At 48.4% G+C, this 16,431-nt stretch overlaps 16 non-coding genes across 16 annotated transcripts; all 16 read left to right on the top strand.

Annotated features, from left to right (window-relative positions):
- The first annotated feature begins 101 nt into the window (after positions 1–101).
- TRNAF-GAA (transfer RNA phenylalanine (anticodon GAA)) lies at positions 102–174 on the top strand. The gene has a single exon. It is a non-coding gene; the product is annotated as a tRNA-Phe (tRNA).
- A 967-nt stretch (positions 175–1,141) lies between these two features.
- On the top strand, positions 1,142–1,214 carry TRNAF-GAA (transfer RNA phenylalanine (anticodon GAA)). Its single transcript has one exon. It is a non-coding gene; the product is annotated as a tRNA-Phe (tRNA).
- Positions 1,215–2,337: 1,123 nt separating this feature from the next.
- Positions 2,338–2,410, top strand: TRNAF-GAA (transfer RNA phenylalanine (anticodon GAA)). Its single transcript has one exon. It is a non-coding gene; the product is annotated as a tRNA-Phe (tRNA).
- A 969-nt stretch (positions 2,411–3,379) lies between these two features.
- Positions 3,380–3,452, top strand: TRNAF-AAA (transfer RNA phenylalanine (anticodon GAA)). Its single transcript has one exon. It is a non-coding gene; the product is annotated as a tRNA-Phe (tRNA).
- A 965-nt stretch (positions 3,453–4,417) lies between these two features.
- On the top strand, positions 4,418–4,490 carry TRNAF-GAA (transfer RNA phenylalanine (anticodon GAA)). The gene has a single exon. It is a non-coding gene; the product is annotated as a tRNA-Phe (tRNA).
- Positions 4,491–5,450: 960 nt separating this feature from the next.
- TRNAF-GAA (transfer RNA phenylalanine (anticodon GAA)) lies at positions 5,451–5,523 on the top strand. The gene has a single exon. It is a non-coding gene; the product is annotated as a tRNA-Phe (tRNA).
- Positions 5,524–6,481: 958 nt separating this feature from the next.
- Positions 6,482–6,554, top strand: TRNAF-GAA (transfer RNA phenylalanine (anticodon GAA)). The gene has a single exon. It is a non-coding gene; the product is annotated as a tRNA-Phe (tRNA).
- A 958-nt stretch (positions 6,555–7,512) lies between these two features.
- On the top strand, positions 7,513–7,585 carry TRNAF-GAA (transfer RNA phenylalanine (anticodon GAA)). Its single transcript has one exon. It is a non-coding gene; the product is annotated as a tRNA-Phe (tRNA).
- A 968-nt stretch (positions 7,586–8,553) lies between these two features.
- Positions 8,554–8,626, top strand: TRNAF-GAA (transfer RNA phenylalanine (anticodon GAA)). Its single transcript has one exon. It is a non-coding gene; the product is annotated as a tRNA-Phe (tRNA).
- A 964-nt stretch (positions 8,627–9,590) lies between these two features.
- TRNAF-GAA (transfer RNA phenylalanine (anticodon GAA)) lies at positions 9,591–9,663 on the top strand. Its single transcript has one exon. It is a non-coding gene; the product is annotated as a tRNA-Phe (tRNA).
- Positions 9,664–10,631: 968 nt separating this feature from the next.
- On the top strand, positions 10,632–10,704 carry TRNAF-GAA (transfer RNA phenylalanine (anticodon GAA)). Its single transcript has one exon. It is a non-coding gene; the product is annotated as a tRNA-Phe (tRNA).
- A 954-nt stretch (positions 10,705–11,658) lies between these two features.
- TRNAF-GAA (transfer RNA phenylalanine (anticodon GAA)) lies at positions 11,659–11,731 on the top strand. Its single transcript has one exon. It is a non-coding gene; the product is annotated as a tRNA-Phe (tRNA).
- Positions 11,732–12,854: 1,123 nt separating this feature from the next.
- On the top strand, positions 12,855–12,927 carry TRNAF-GAA (transfer RNA serine (anticodon GGA)). Its single transcript has one exon. It is a non-coding gene; the product is annotated as a tRNA-Phe (tRNA).
- A 968-nt stretch (positions 12,928–13,895) lies between these two features.
- Positions 13,896–13,968, top strand: TRNAF-GAA (transfer RNA phenylalanine (anticodon GAA)). Its single transcript has one exon. It is a non-coding gene; the product is annotated as a tRNA-Phe (tRNA).
- A 968-nt stretch (positions 13,969–14,936) lies between these two features.
- Positions 14,937–15,009, top strand: TRNAF-GAA (transfer RNA phenylalanine (anticodon GAA)). Its single transcript has one exon. It is a non-coding gene; the product is annotated as a tRNA-Phe (tRNA).
- Positions 15,010–15,977: 968 nt separating this feature from the next.
- Positions 15,978–16,050, top strand: TRNAF-GAA (transfer RNA phenylalanine (anticodon GAA)). The gene has a single exon. It is a non-coding gene; the product is annotated as a tRNA-Phe (tRNA).
- Positions 16,051–16,431: the final 381 nt, after the last annotated feature.

Below are 16,431 nucleotides of genomic sequence, written 5' to 3' on the forward strand. Positions count from 1 at the left end.
GTCACTGACTTTGCTAGCGAAACACCTCCCCATGCTTCAATAGCCGTAAGCATTCTTCAAATCTGTAAATATTACAACTATCAGTTGGGATTACGCCTGTAGCCGAAGTAGCTCAGTTGGGAGAGCGTTAGACTGAAGATCTAAAGGTCCCTGGTTCGATCCCGGGTTTCGGCAATGTTTTTCAGTCTGCTCTTAATGTATACAATTCACAGTCTACGCCTGTAATTTGGTTGGAGGTTGAGGTGAAAGATATTTTCCTCTTGGGAATATGGCTTCGTAGACATACAACACAGCTCACTACCAACCACCACAGTAAAACGCAATAATCGTAGTGAATACATCCTTCCACATAGGGTTAGAATCATCAAAGGCATCCGGCCTTAGAAATGAACCAAATCCCCATTATGTGCTAACCGGAGTAAAGTGGGGAAAATGCCATGGAGAAGAAGAGAAAGGAGAATTAGAGAGTGGAAACTGGTAGATAAGCAAGTTCAGGAGAAATTAGTGGAGGGTCCAATACAGTTCCAAGGACACATACAGGAGATATTGATGAGGAATGGCAGAATTTGACTGCATTTATTTGCAGCGTAGAAAGAGCACAACGTCCGCCTCTGTGGTGTAGTGGTTAGTGTGATTGGCTGCCACAGCCGGAGGCCCGGGCTCGATTCTAGTCACCCGAGATGGTACCTAACTTAAGGCCACGGCCGATTCCTTCCCTCTTCCCTTCCAGTCTTCCCATCCCCCCGCAAGGCCCCTGTTCAGCATAGCAGGTGAGGCCGCCTGGGCGAGGTGCTGGTCATCCTCCCCAGTTGTATCCCCGACCCAGAGTCTGAAGCTCCAGGACACTGCCCTTGAGGCGGTAGAGGTAGGATCCCTCGCTGAGTCCGAGGGAAAAACCGACCCTGGAGGGTAAACAGATTAAGAAAGAAAGAAAAATATTCTAGATGAAGACCTACGTTAATGTCCCCCCGCCCCATCTCGCTCCACACTGAAATCCTGGTTACGCTACTGCAGTCCCATCTCTACCGTCTCAACGATTACGTCACCGACTTGGCTAGCGAAACACTTCACCGTGCTTCAATAGCCGTAAGCATTTTTCAAATCTGTAAATATTAAACTATCAGTTGGGATTACGCCTGTAGCCGAAGTAGCTCAGTTGGGAGAGCGTTAGACTGAAGATCTAAAGGTCCCTGGTTCGATCCCGGGTTTCGGCAATCTTTTCCGTCTGCTCTTAATGTATACAATTCACAGTCTACGCCTGTAATTTGGTTGGAGTTTCAGGTGAAACTGGTAGATAAGCAAGTTCAGGAGAAATTACTGGAGGGTCCAATACTGTTCCAAGGACACATACAGTAGATATTGATGAGGAATGGCTGAATTTGACTGCATTTATTTGCAGCGTAGAAAGAGCACAACGTCCGCCTCTGTGGTGTAGTGGTTAGTGTGATTGGCTGCCACAGCCCTTGGGAATATGGCTTCGTAGACATACAACACAGCTCACTACCAACCACCACAGTAAAACGCAATAATCGTAGTGAATACATCCTTCCACATAGGGTTAGAATCATCAAAGGCATCCGGCCTTAGAAATGAACCAAATCCCCATTATGTGCTAACCTGAGTAAAGTGGGGAAAATGCCATGGAGAAGAAGAGAAAGGAGAATTAGAGAGTGGAAACTGGTAGATAAGCAAGTTCAGGAGAAATTAGTGGAGGGTCCTCCAAGGACACATACAGGAGATATTGATGAGGAATGGCAGAATTTGACTGCATTTATTTGCAGCGTAGAAAGAGCACAACGTCCACCTCTGTGGTGTAGTGGTTAGTGTGATTGGCTGCCACCGCCGGAGGCCCGGGCTCGATTCTAGGCACCCGAGATGGTACCTAACTTAAGGCCACGGCCGATTCCTTCCCTCTTCCCTTCCAATCTTCCCATCCCCCCGCAAGGCCCCTGTTCAGCATAGCAGGTGAGGCCGCCTGGGCGAGGTGCTGGTCATCCTCCCCAGTTGTATCCCCGACCCAGAGTCTGAAGCTCCAGGACACTGCCCTTGAGGCGGTAGAGGTAGGATCCCTCGCTGAGTCCGAGGGAAAAACCGACCCTGGAGGGTAAACAGATTAAGAAAGAAAGAAAAATATTCTACATGAAGACCTACGTTAATGTCCCCCAGCCCCCTCTCGCTCCACATTGAAATCCTGGTTACGCTACTGCAGTCCCATCTCTACCGTATCAACGATTACGTCACCGACTTGGCTAGCGAAACACCTCCCCATGCTTCAATAGCCGTAAGCATTCTTCAAATCTGTAAATATTACAACTATCAGTTGGGATTACGCCTGTAGCCGAAGTAGCTCAGTTGGGAGAGCGTTAGACTGAAGATCTAAATGTCCCTGGTTCGATCCCGGGTTTCGGCAATGTTTTTCAGTCTGCTCTTAATGTATACAATTCACAGTCTACGCCTGTAATTTGGTTGGAGGTTGAGGTGAAAGATATTTTCCTCTTGGGAATATGGCTTCGTAGACATACAACACAGCTCACTACCAACCACCACAGTAAAACGCAATAATCGTAGTGAATACATCCTTCCACATAGGGTTAGAATCATCAAAGGCATCCGGCCTTAGAAATGATCCAAATCCCCATTATGTGCTAACCTGAGTAAAGTGGGCAAAATGCCATGGAGAAGAAGAGAAAGGAGAATTGGAGCGTGGAAACTGGTAGATAAGCAAGTTCAGGAGAAATTAGTGGAGGGTCCAATACTGTTCCAAGGACACATACAGGAGATATTGATGAGGAATGGCAGAATTTGACTGCATTTATTTGCAGCGTAGAAAGAGCACAACGTCCCCCTCTGTGGTGTAGTGGTTAGTGTGATTGGCTGCCATCGCCGGAGGCCCGGGCTCGATTCTAGGCACCCGAGATTGTACCTAACTTAAGGCCACGGCCGATTCCTTCCCTCTTCCCTTCCAATCTTCCCATACCCCCACAAGGCCCCTGTTCAGCATAGCAGGTGAGGCCGCCTGGGCGAGGTACTGGTCATCCTCCCCAGTTGTATCCCCGACCCAGAGTCTGAAGCTCCAGGACACTGCCCTTGAGGCGGTAGAGGTAGGATCCCTCGCTGAGTCCGAGGGAAAAACCGACCCTGGAGGGTAAACAGATTAAGAAGAGAAAGAAAAATATTCTAGATGAAGACCTACGTTAATGTCCCCCCGCCCCATCTCGCTCCACACTGAAATCCTGGTTACGCTACTGCAGTCCCATCTCTACCGTCTCAACGATTACGTCATCGACTTGGCTAGCGAAACACTTCCCCGTGCTTCAATAGCCGTAAGCATTTTTCAAATCTGTAAATATTACAACTATCAGTTGGGATTACGCCTGTAGCCGAAGTAGCTCAGTTGGGAGAGCGTTAGACTAAAGATCTAAAGGTCCCTGGTTCGAATCCGGGTTTCGGCAATCTTTTCCGTCTGCTCTTAATGTATACAATTCACAGTCTACGCCTGTAATTTGGTTGGAGTTTCAGGTGAAAGATATTCTCCTCCTGGGAAAATGGCTTCGTAGACATACAACACAGCTCACTACCAACCACCACAGTAAAACGCAATAATCGTAGTGAATACATCCTTCCACATAGGGTTAGAATCATCAAAGGCATCCGGCCTTAGAAATGAACCAAATCCCCATTATGTGCTAACCTGAGTAAAGTGGGGAAAATGCCATGGAGAAGAAGAGAAAGGAGAATTAGAGAGTGGAAACTAGTAGATAAGCAAGTTCAGGAGGAGTTAGTGGAGGGTCTTCCAAGGACACATACAGGAGATATTGATGAGGAATGGCAGAATTTGACTGCATTTATTTGCAGCGTAGAAAGAGCACAACGTCCACCTCTGTGGTGTAGTGGTTAGTGTGATTGGCTGCCACCGCCGGAGGCCCGGGCTCGATTCTAGGCACCCGAGATGGTACCTAACTTAAGGCCACGGCCGATTCCTTCCCTCTTCCGTTCCAATCTTCCCATCCCCCCGCAAGGTCCCTGTTCAGCATAGCAGGTGAGGCTGCCTGGGCGAGGTGCTGGTCATCCTCCCCAGTTGTATCCCCGACCCAGAGTCTGAAGCTCCAGGACACTGCCCTTGAGGCGGTAGAGGTAGGATCCCTCGCTGAGTCCGAGGGAAAAACCGACCCTGGAGGGTAAACAGATTAAGAAAGAAAGAAAAATATTCTAGATGAAGACCTGCGTTAATGTCCCCCAGCCCCCCCCCCCCCCCGCTCCACACTGAAATCCTGGTTACGCTACTGCAGTCCCATCTCTACCGTCTCAACGATTACGTCACCGACTTGGCTAGCGAAACACCTCCCCATGCTTCAATAGCCGTAAGCATTCTTCAAATCTGTAAATATTACAACTATCAGTTGGGATTACGCCTGTAGCCGAAGTAGCTCAGTTGGGACAGCGTTAGACTGAAGATCTAAAGGTCCCTGGTTCGATCCCGGGTTTCGGCGATGTTTTTAAGTCTGCTCTTAATGTACACAATTCACAGTCTACGCCTGTAATTTGGTTGGAGTTTCAGGTGAAAGATATTCTCCTCTTGGGAATATGGCTTCGTAGACATACAACACAGCTCACTACCAACCACCACAGTAAAACGCAGTAATCGTAGTGAATACATCCTTCCACATAGGGTTAGAATCATCAAAGGCATCCGGCCTTAGAAATGATCCAAATCCCCATTATGTGCTAACCTGAGTAAAGTGGGGAAAATGCCATGGAGAAGAAGAGAAAGGAGAATTAGAGAGTGGAAACTGGTAGATAAGCAAGTTCAGGAGGAGTTAGTGGAGGGTCTTCCAAGGACACATACAGGAGATATTGATGAGGAATGGCAGAATTTGACTGCATTTATTTGCAGCGTAGAAAGAGCACAACGTCCGCCTCTGTGGTGTAGTGGTTAGTGTGATTGGCTGCCACCGCCGGAGGCCCGGGCTCGATTCTAGGCACCCGAGATGGTACCTAACTTAAGGCCACGGCCGATTCCTTCCCACTTCCCTTCCAATCTTCCCATCCCCCCACAAGTCCCCTGTTCAGCATAGCAGGTGATGCCGCCTGGGCGAGGTACTGGTCATCCTCCCCATTTGTATCCCCGACCCAGAGTCTGAAGCTCCAGGACACTGCCCTTGAGGCGGTAGAGGTAGGATCTCTCGCTGAGTCCGAGGGAAAAACCGACCCTGGAGGGTAAACAGATTAAGAAAGAAAGAAAAATATTCTAGATGAAGACCTACGTTAATGTCCCCCCGCCCCCTCTCGCTATACACTGAAATCCTGGTTACGCTACTGCAGTCCCATCTCTACCGTCTCAACGATTACGTCACTGACTTGGCTAGCGAAACACCTCCCCATGCTTCAATAGCCGTAAGCATTCTTCAAATCTGTAAATATTACAACTATCAGTTGGGATTACGCCTGTAGCCAAAGTAGCTCAGTTGGGAGAGCGTTAGACTGAAGATCTAAAGGTCCCTGGTTCGATCCCGGGTTTCGGCAATGTTTTTCAGTCTGCTCTTAATGTATACAATTCACAGTCTACGCCTGTAATTTGGTTGGAGTTTCAGGTGAAAGATATTCTCCTCTTGGGAATATGGCTTCGTAGACATACAACACAGCTCACTACCAACCACCACAGTAAAACGCAATAATCGTAGTGAATACATCCTTCCATATAGGGTTAGAATCATCAAAGGCATCCGGCCTTAGAAATGAACCAAATCCCCATTATGTGCTAACCGGAGTAAAGTGGGGAAAATGCCATGTAGAAGAAGAGAAAGGAGAATTAGAGAGTGGAAACTGGTAGATAAGCAAGTTCAGGAGAAATTAGTGGAGGGTCCTCCAAGGACACATACAGGAGATATTGATGAGGAATGGCAGAATTTGACTGCATTTATTTGCAGCGTAGAAAGAGCACAACGTCCACCTCTGTGGTGTAGTGGTTAGTGTGATTGGCTGCCACCGCCGGAGGCCCGGGCTCGATTCTAGGCACCCGAGATGGTACCTAACTTAAGGCCACGGCCGATTCCTTCCCTCTTCCCTTCCAATCTTCCCATCCCCCCGCAAGGCCCCTGTTCAACATAGCAGGTGAGGCCGCCTGGGCGAGGTGCTGGTCATCCTCCCCAGTTGTATCCCCGACCCAGAGTCTGAAGCTCCAGGACACTGCCCGTGAGGCGGTAGAGGTAGGATCCCTCGCTGAGTCCGAGGGAAAAACCGACCCTGGAGGGTAAACAGATTAAGAAATAAAGAAAAATATTCTAGATGAAGACCTACGTTAATGTCCCCCAGCCCCCCCCCCCGCTCCACACTGAAATCCTGGTTACGCTACTGATATTGTCTACCGTCTCAACGATTACGTCACCGACTTGGCTAGCGAAACACCTCCCCATGCTTCAATAACCGTAAGCATTCTTCAAATCTGTAAATATTACAACTATCAGTTGGGATTACGCCTGTAGCCGACGTAGCTCAGTTGGGAGAGTGTTAGACTGAAGATCTAAAGGTCCCTGGTTCGATCGCGGGTTTCGGCAATGTTTTTCAGTCTGCTCTTAATGTATACAATTCACAGTCTACGCCTGTAATTTGGTTGGAGTTTCAGGTGAAAGATATTCTCCTCTTGGGAATATGGCTTCGTAGACATACAACACAGCTCACTACCAACCACCACATTAAAACGCAATAATCGTAGTGAATACATCCTTCCACATAGGGTTAGAATCATCAAAGGCATCCGGCCTTAGAAACGAACCAAACACCCATTATGTGCTAACCGGAGTAAAGTTGGGAAAATGCCATGGAGAAGAAGAGAAAGGAGAATTAGAGAGTGGAAACTGGTAGATAAGCAAGTTCAGGAGAAATTAGTGGAGGGTCCTCCAAGGACACATACAGGAGATATTGATGAGGAATGGCAGAATTTGACTGCATTTATTTGCAGCGTAGAAAGAGCACAACGTCCGCCGCTGTGGTGTAGTGTTTAGTGTGATTGGCTGCCACCGCCGGAGGCCCGGGCTCGATTCTAGGCACCCGAGATGGTACCTAACTTAAGGCCACGGCCGATTCCTTCCCTCTTCCCTTCCAATCTTCCCATCCCCCCGCAAGGCCCCTGTTCAGCATAGCAGGTGAGGCCGCCTGGGCGAGGTACTGGTCATCCTCCCCGGTTGTATCCCCGACCCAGAGTCTGAAGCTCCAGGACACTGCCCTTGAGGCGGTAGAGGTAGGATCCCTCGCTGAGTCCGAGGGAAAAACCGACCCTGGGGAGTAAACAGATTAAAAACGAAGAAAAATATTCTAGATGAAGACCTACGTTAATGTCCCCCGCCCCCTCCCGCTACACACTGAAATCCTGTTTACGCTACAGCAGTCCCTTCTCTACCGTCTCAACGATTACGTCACCGACTTGGCTAGCGAAACACCTCTCCATGCTTCAATAGCCGTAAGCATTCTTCAAATCTGTAAATATTACAACTATCAGTTGGGATTACGCCTGTAGCCGAAGTAGCTCAGTTGGGAGAGCGTTAGACTGAAGATCGAAAGGTCCCTGGTTCGATCCCGGGTTTAGGCAATGTTTTTCAGTCTGCTCTTAATGTATACAATTCACAGTCTACGCCTGTAATTTGGTTGGAGTTTCAGGTGAAAGATATTCTCCTCTTGGGAATATGGCTTCGTAGACATACAACACAGCTCACTACCAACCACCACAGTAAAACGCAATAATCGTAGTGAATACATCCTTCCACATAGGGTTAGAATCATCAAAGGCATCCGCCCTTAGAAATGAACCAAATCCCCATTATGTGCTAACCTGAGTAAAGGGGGGAAAATGCCATGGAGAAGAAGAGAAAGGAGAATTAGAGAGTGGAAACTGGTAGATAAGCAAGTTCAGGAGAAATTAGTGGAGGGTCCAATACTGTTCCAAGGACACATACAGGAGATATTGATGAGGAATGGCAGAATTTGACTGCATTTATTTGCAGCGTAGAAAGAGCACAACGTCCGCCTCTGCGGTGTAGTGGTTAGTGTGATTGGCTGCCACCGCCGGATGCCCGGGCTCGATTCTAGGCACCCGAGATGGTACCTAACTTAAGGCCACGGCCGATTCCTTCCCTCTTCCCTTCCAATCTTCCCATCCCCCCACAAGTCCATTGTTCAGCATAGCAGGTGAGGCCGCCTGGGCGAGGTACTGGTCATCCTACCCAGTTGTATCCCCGACCCAGAGTCTGAAGCTCCAGGACACTGCCCTTGAGGCGGTAGAGGTAGGATCCCTCGCTGAGTCCGAGGGAAAAACCGACCCTGGAGGGTAAACAGATTAAGAAAGAAAGAAATATATTCTAGATGAAGACCTACGTTAATGTCCCCCCGCCCCCTCTCGCTCCACACTGAAATCCTGGTTACGCTACTGCAGTCCCATCTCTACCGTCTCAACGATTACGTCACTGACTTGGCTAGCGAAACACCTCCCCATGCTTCAATAGCCGTAAGCATTCTTCAAATCTGTAAATATTACAACTATCAGTTGGGATTACGCCTGTAGCCGAAGTAGTTCAGTTGGGAGAGCGTTAGACTGAAGATCTAAAGGTCCCTGGTTCGATCCCGGGTTTCGGCAATGTTTTTCAGTCTGCTCTTAATGTATACAATTCACAGTCTACGCCTGTAATTTGGTTGGAGTTTCAGGTGAAAGATATTCTCCTCTTGGGAATATGGCTTCGTAGACATACAACACAGCTCACTACCAACCACCACAGTAAAACGCAATAATCGTAGTGAATACATTCTTCCATATATGGTTAGAATCATCAAAGGCATCCGGCCTTAGAAATGAACCAAATCCCCATTATGTGCTAACCTGAGTAAAGTGGGGAAAATGCCATGGAGAAGAAGAGAAAGGAGAATTAGAGAGTGGAAACTGTTAGATATGCAAGTTCAGGAGAAATTAGTGGAGGGTCCAATACTGTTCCAAGGACACATACAGGAGATATTGATGAGGAATGGCAGAATTTGGCTGCATTTATTTGCAGCGTAGAAAGAGCACAACGTCCGCCTCTATGGTGTAGTGGTTAGTGTGATTGGCTGCCACCGCCAGAGACCCGGGCTCGATTCTATGCACCCGAGATGGTACCTAACTTAAGGCCACGGCCGATTCCTTCCCTCTTCCCTTCCAATCTTCCCATCCCCCGGCAAGGCCCCTGTTCAGCATAGCAGGTGAGGCCTCCTGGGCGAGGTGCTGGTCATCCTCCCCAGTTGTATCCCCGACCCAGAGTCTGAAGCTCCAGGACACTGCCCTTGAGGCGGTAGAGGTAGGATACCTCGCTGAGTCCGAGGGAAAAACCGACCCTGGAGGGTAAACTCCTTAAGAAAGAAAGAAAAATATTCTAGATGAAGACCTACGTTAATGTCCCCCCGCCCCCTCCCGCTCCACACTGATATCCTGGTTACGCTACTGATATTCTCTACCGTCTCAACGATTACGTCACCGACTTGGCTAGCGAAACACCTCCCCATGCTTCAATAGCCGTAAGCATTCTTCAAATCTGTAAATATTACAACTATCAGTTGGGATTACGCCTGTAGCCGAAGTAGCTCAGTTGGGAGAGTGTTAGACTGAAGATCTAAAGGTCCCTGGTTCGATCGCGGGTTTCGGCAATGTTTTTCAGTCTGCTCTTAATGTATACAATTCACAGTCTACGCCTGTAATTTGGTTGGAGTTTCAGGTGAAAGATATTCTCCTCTTGGGAATATGGCTTCGTAGACATACAACACAGCTCACTACCAACCACCACATTAAAACGCAATAATCGTAGTGAATACATCCTTCCACATAGGGTTAGAATCATCAAAGGCATCCGGCCTTAGAAATGAACCAAATCCCCATTATGTGCTAACCTGAGTAAAGTGGAGAAAATGCCATGGAGAAGAAGAGAAAGGAGAATTAGAGAGTGGAAACTGGTAGATATGCAAGTTCAGGAGAAATTAGTGGAGGGTCCAATACTGTTCCAAGGACACATACAGGAGATATTGATGAGGAATGGCAGAATTTGACTGCATTTATTTGCAGCGTAGAAAGAGCACAACGTCCGCCGCTGTGGTGTAGTGTTTAGTGTGATTGGCTGCCACCGCCGGAGGCCCGGGCTCGATTCTAGGCACCCGAGATGGTACCTAACTTAAGGCCACGGCCGATTCCTTCCCTCTTCCCTTCCAATCTTCCCATCCCCCCGCAAGGCCCCTGTTCAGCATAGCAGGTGAGGCCGCCTGGGCGAGGTACTGGTCATCCTCCCCGGTTGTATCCCCGACCCAGAGTCTGAAGCTCCAGGACACTGCCCTTGAGGCGGTAGAGGTAGGATCCCTCGCTGAGTCCGAGGGAAAAACCGACCCTGGAGTGTAAACAGATTAAGAAAGGAAGAAAAATATTCTAGATGAAGACCTACGTTAATGTCCCCCCGCCCCCTCCCGCTCCACACTGAAATCCTGGTTACGCTACTGCAGTCCCATCTCTACCGTCTCAACGATTACGTCACCGACTTGGCTAGCGAAACACCTCCCCATGCTTCAATAGCCGTAAGCATTCTTCAAATCTGTAAATATTACAACTATCAGTTGGGATTACGCCTGTAGCCGAAGTAGCTCAGTTGGGAGAGCGTTAGACTGAAGATCTAAAGGTCCCTGGTTCGATCCCGGGTTTCGGCAATGTTTTTCAGTCTGCTCTTAATGTATACAATTCACAGTCTACGCCTGTAATTTGGTGAAAGATATTCTCCTCTTGGGAATATGGCTTCGTAGACATACAACACAGCTCACTACCAACCACCACAGTAAAACGCAATAATCGTAGTGAATACATCCTTCCACATAGGATTAAAATCATCAAAGGCATCCGGCCTTAGAAATGAACCAAATCCCCATTATGTGCTAACCTGAGTAAAGGGGGGAACATGCCATGGAGAAGAAGAGAAAGGAGAATTAGAGAGTGGAAACTGGTAGATAAGCAAGTTCAGGAGAAATTACTGGAGGGTCCAATACAGTTCCAAGGACACATACAGGAGATATTGATGAGGAATGGCAGAATTTGACTGCATTTATTTGCAGCGTAGAAAGAGCACAACGTCCGCCTCTGTGGTGTAGTGGTTAGTGTGATTGGCTGCCACAGCCGGAGGCCCGGGCTCGATTCTAGTCACCCGAGATGGTACCTAACTTAAGGCCACGGCCGATTCCTTCCCTCTTCCCTTCCAATCTTCCCATCCCCCCGCAAGGCCCCTGTTCAGCATAGCAGGTGAGGCCGCCTGGGCGAGGTGCTGGTCATCCTCCCCTGTTGTATCCCCGACCCAGAGTCTGAAGCTCCAGGACACTGCCCTTGAGGCGGTAGAGGTAGGATCCCTCGCTGAGTCCGAGGGAAAAACCGACCCTGGAGGGTAAACAGATTAAGAAAGAAAGAAAAATATTCTAGATGAAGACCTACGTTAATGTCCCCCCGCCCCATCTCGCTCCACACTGAAATCCTGGTTACGCTACTGCAGTCCCATCTCTACCGTCTCAACGATTACGTCACCGACTTGGCTAGCGAAACACTTCCCCGTGCTTCAATAGCCGTAAGCATTTTTCAAATCTGTAAATATTAAACTATCAGTTGGGATTACGCCTGTAGCCGAAGTAGCTCAGTTGGGAGAGCGTTAGACTGAAGATCTAAAGGTCCCTGGTTCGATCCCGGGTTTCGGCAATCTCTTCCGTCTGCTCTTAATGTATACAATTCACAGTCTACGCCTGTAATTTGGTTGGAGTTTCAGGTGAAACTGGTAGATAAGCAAGTTCAGGAGAAATTACTGGAGGGTCCAATACTGTTCCAAGGACACATACAGGAGATATTGATGAGGAATGGCAGAATTTGACTGCATTTATTTGCAGCGTAGAAAGAGCACAACGTCCGCCTCTGTGGTGTAGTGGTTAGTGTGATTGGCTGCCACAGCCCTTGGGAATATGGCTTCGTAGACATACAACACAGCTCACTACCAACCACCACAGTAAAACGCAATAATCGTAGTGAATACATCCTTCCACATAGGGTTAGAATCATCAAAGGCATCCGGCCTTAGAAATGAACCAAATCCCCATTATGTGCTAACCTGAGTAAAGTGGGGAAAATGCCATGCAGAAGAAGAGAAAGGAGAATTAGAGAGTGGAAACTGGTAGATAAGCAAGTTCAGGAGAAATTAGTGGAGGGTCCTCCAAGGACACATACAGGAGATATTGATGAGGAATGGCAGAATTTGACTGCAGTTATTTGCAGCGTAGAAAGAGCACAACTTCCGCCGCTGTGGTGTAGTGTTTAGTGTGATTGGCTGCCACCGCCGGAGGCCCGGGCTCGATTCTAGGCACCCGAGATGGTACCTAACTTAAGGCCACGGCCGATTCCTTCCCTCTTCCCTTCCAATCTTCCCATCCCCCCGCAAGGCCCCTGTTCAGCATAGCAGGTGAGGCCGCCTGGGCGAGGTACTGGTCATCCTCCCCGGTTGTATCCCCGACCCAGAGTCTGAAGCTCCAGGACACTGCCCTTGAGGCGGTATAGGTAGGATCCCTCGCTGAGTCCGAGGGAAAAACCGACCCTGGAGGGTAAACAGATTAAGAAAGGAAGAAAAATATTCTAGATGAAGACCTACGTTAATGTCCCCCCGCCCCCTCCCGCTCCACACTGAAATACTGGTTACGCTACTGCAGTCCCATCTCTACCGTCTCAACGATTACGTCACCGACTTGGCTAGCGAAACACCTCCCCATGCTTCAATAGCCGTAAGCATTCTTCAAATCTGTAAATATTACAACTATCAGTTGGGATTACGCCTGTAGCCGAAGTAGCTCAGTTGGGAGAGCGTTAGACTGAAGATCTAAAGGTCCCTGGTTCGATCCCGGGTTTCGGCGATGTTTTTAAGTCTGCTCTTAATGTACACAATTCACAGTCTACGCCTGTAATTTGGTTGGAGTTTCAGGTGAAAGATATTCTCCTCTTGGGAATATGGCTTCGTAGACATACAACACAGCTCACTACCAACCACCACAGTAAAACGCAATAATCGTAGTGAATACATCCTTCCACATAGGGTTAGAATCATCAAAGGCATCCGGCCTTAGAAATGATCCAAATCCCCATTATGTGCTAACCTGAGTAAAGTGGGCAAAATGCCATGGAGAAGAAGAGAAAGGAGAATTGGAGCGTGGAAACTGGTAGATAAGCAAGTTCAGGAGAAATTAGTGGAGGGTCCAATACTGTTCCAAGGACACATACAGGAGATATTGATGAGGAAGGGCAGAATTTGACTGCATTTATTTGCAGCGTAGAAAGAGCACAACGTCCGCCTCTGTGGTGTAGTGGTTAGTGTGATTGGCTGCCACCGCCGGAGGCCCGGGCTCGATTCTAGGCACCCGAGATGGTACCTAACTTAAGGCCACGGCCGATTCCTTCCCTCTTCCCTTCCAATCTTCCCATCCCCCCGCAAGGCCCCTGTTCAGCATAGCAGGTGAGGCCGCCTGGGCGAGGTGCTGGTCATCCTCCCCAGTTGTATCCCCGACCCAGAGTCTGAAGCTCCAGGACACTGCCCTTGAGGCGGTAGAGGTAGGATCCCTCGCTGAGTCCGAGGGAAAAACCGACCCTGGAGGGTAAACAGATTAAGAAAGAAAGAAAAATATTCTAGATGAAGACCTACGTTAATGTCCCCCCGCCCCCTCTCGCTCCACACTGAAATCCTGGTTACGCTACTGCAGTCCCATCTCTACCGTCTCAACGATTACGTCACTGACTTGGCTAGCGAAACACCTCCCCATGCTTCAATAGCCGTAAGCATTCTTCAAATCTGTAAATATTACAACTATCAGTTGGGATTACGCCTGTAGCCGAAGTAGCTCAGTTCCGAGAGCGTTAGACTGAAGATCTAAAGGTCCCTGGTTCGATCCCGGGTTTCGGCAATGTTTTTCAGTCTGCTCTTAATGTATACAATTCACAGTCTACGCCTGTAATTTGGTTGGAGGTTGAGGTGAAAGATATTTTCCTCTTGGGAATATGGCTTCGTAGACATACAACACAGCTCACTACCAACCACCACAGTAAAACGCAATAATCGTAGTGAATACATCCTTCCACATAGGGTTAGAATCATCAAAGGCATCCGGCCTTAGAAATGAACCAAACACCCATTATGTGCTAACCGGAGTAAAGTGGGGAAAATGCCATGGAGAAGAAGAGAAAGGAGAATTAGAGAGTGGAAACTGGTAGATATGCAAGTTCAGGAGAAATTAGTGGAGGGTCCAATACTGTTCCAAGGACACATACAGGAGATATTGATGAGGAATGGCAGAATTTGACTGCATTTATTTGCAGCGTAGAAAGAGCACAACTTCCGCCGCTGTGGTGTAGTGTTTAGTGTGATTGGCTGCCACCGCCGGAGGCCCGGGCTCGATTCTAGGCACCCGAGATCGTACCTAACTTAAGGCCACGGCCGATTCCTTCCCTCTTCCCTTCCAATCTTCCCATCCCCCCGCAAGGCCCCTGTTCAGCATAGCAGGTGAGGCCGCCTGGGCGAGGTACTGGTCATCCTCCCCGGTTGTATCCCCGACCCAGAGTCTGAAGCTCCAGGACACTGCCCGTGAGGCGGTAGAGGTAGGATCCCTCGCTGAGTCCGAGGGAAAAACCGACCCTGGATAGTAAACAGATTAAGAAAGGAAGAAAAATATTCTAGATGAAGACCTACGTTAATGTCCCCCCGCCCCCTCCCGCTCCACACTGAAATATTGTTTACGCTACAGCAGTCCCTTCTCTACCGTCTCAACGATTACGTCACCGACTTGGCTAGCGAAACACCTCTCCATGCTTCAATAGCCGTAAGCATTCTTCAAATCTGTAAATATTACAACTATCAGTTGGGATTACGCCTGTAGCCGAAGTAGCTCAGTTGGGAGAGCGTTAGACTGAAGATCTAAAGGTCCCTGGTTCGATCCCGGGTTTAGGCAATGTTTTTCAGTCTGCTCTTAATGTATACAATTCACAGTCTACGCCTGTAATTTGGTTGGAGTTTCAGGTGAAAGATATTCTCCTCTTGGGAATATGGCTTCGTAGACATACAACACAGCTCACTACCAACCACCACAGTAAAACGCAATAATCGTAGTGAATACATCGTTCCACATAGGGTTAGAATCATCAAAGGCATCCGGCCTTAGAAATGAACCAAATCCCCATTATGTGCTAACCTGAGTAAAGGGGGGAAAATGCCATGGAGAAGAAGAGAAAGGAGAATTAGAGAGTGGAAACTGGTAGATAAGCAAGTTCAGGAGAAATTAGTGGAGGGTCCAATACTGTTCCAAGGACACATACAGGAGATATTGATGAGGAATGGCAGAATTTGACTGCATTTATTTGCAGCGTAGAAAGAGCACAACGTCCGCCTCTGTGGTGTAGTGGTTAGTGTGATTGGCTGCCACCGCCGGAGGCCCGGGCTCGATTCTAGGCACCCGAGATGGTACCTAACTTAAGGCCACGGCCGATTCCTTCCCTCTTCCCTTCCAATCTTCCCATCCCACCACAAGTCCCCTGTTCAGCATAGCAGGTGAGGCCGCCTGGGCGAGGTACTGGTCATTATACCCAGTTGTATCCCCGACCCAGAGTCTGAAGCTCCAGGACACTGCCCTTGAGGCGTTAGAGGTAGGATCCCTCGCTGAGTCCGAGGGAAAAACCGACCCTGGAGGGTAAACAGATTAAGAGAGAAAGAAATATATTCTAGATGAAGACCTACGTTAATGTCCCCCCGCCCCCTCCCGCTCCACACTGAAATCCTGGTTACGCTACTGCAGTCCCATCTCTACCGTCTCAACGATTACGTCACTGACTTGGCTAGCGAAACACCTCCCCATGCTTCAATAGCCGTAAGCATTCTTCAAATCTGTAAATATTACAACTATCAGTTGGGATTACGCCTGTAGCCGAAGTAGCTCAGTTGGGAGAGCGTTAGACTGAAGATCTAAAGGTCCCTGGTTCGATCCCGGGTTTCGGCAATGTTTTTCAGTCTGCTCTTAATGTATACAATTCACAGTCTACGCCTGTAATTTGGTTGGAGTTTCAGGTGAAAGATATTCTCCTCTTGGGAATATGGCTTCGTAGACATACAACACAGCTCACTACCAACCACCACAGTAAAACGCAATAATCGTAGTGAATACATCCTTCCATATATGGTTAGAATCATCAAAGGCATCCGGCCTTAGAAATGAACCAAATCCCCATTATGTGCTAACCTGAGTAAAGTGGGGAAAATGCCATGGAGAAGAAGAGAAAGGAGAATTAGAGAGTGGAAACTGTTAGATATGCAAGTTCAGGAGAAATTAGTGGAGGGTCCAATACTGTCCCAAGGACACATACAGGAGATATTGATGAGG

Source organism: Anabrus simplex, chromosome 2 (genome assembly GCF_040414725.1).
Source record: "Anabrus simplex isolate iqAnaSimp1 chromosome 2, ASM4041472v1, whole genome shotgun sequence".
In the NCBI taxonomy this organism is placed as follows: domain Eukaryota; kingdom Metazoa; phylum Arthropoda; class Insecta; order Orthoptera; family Tettigoniidae; genus Anabrus; species Anabrus simplex.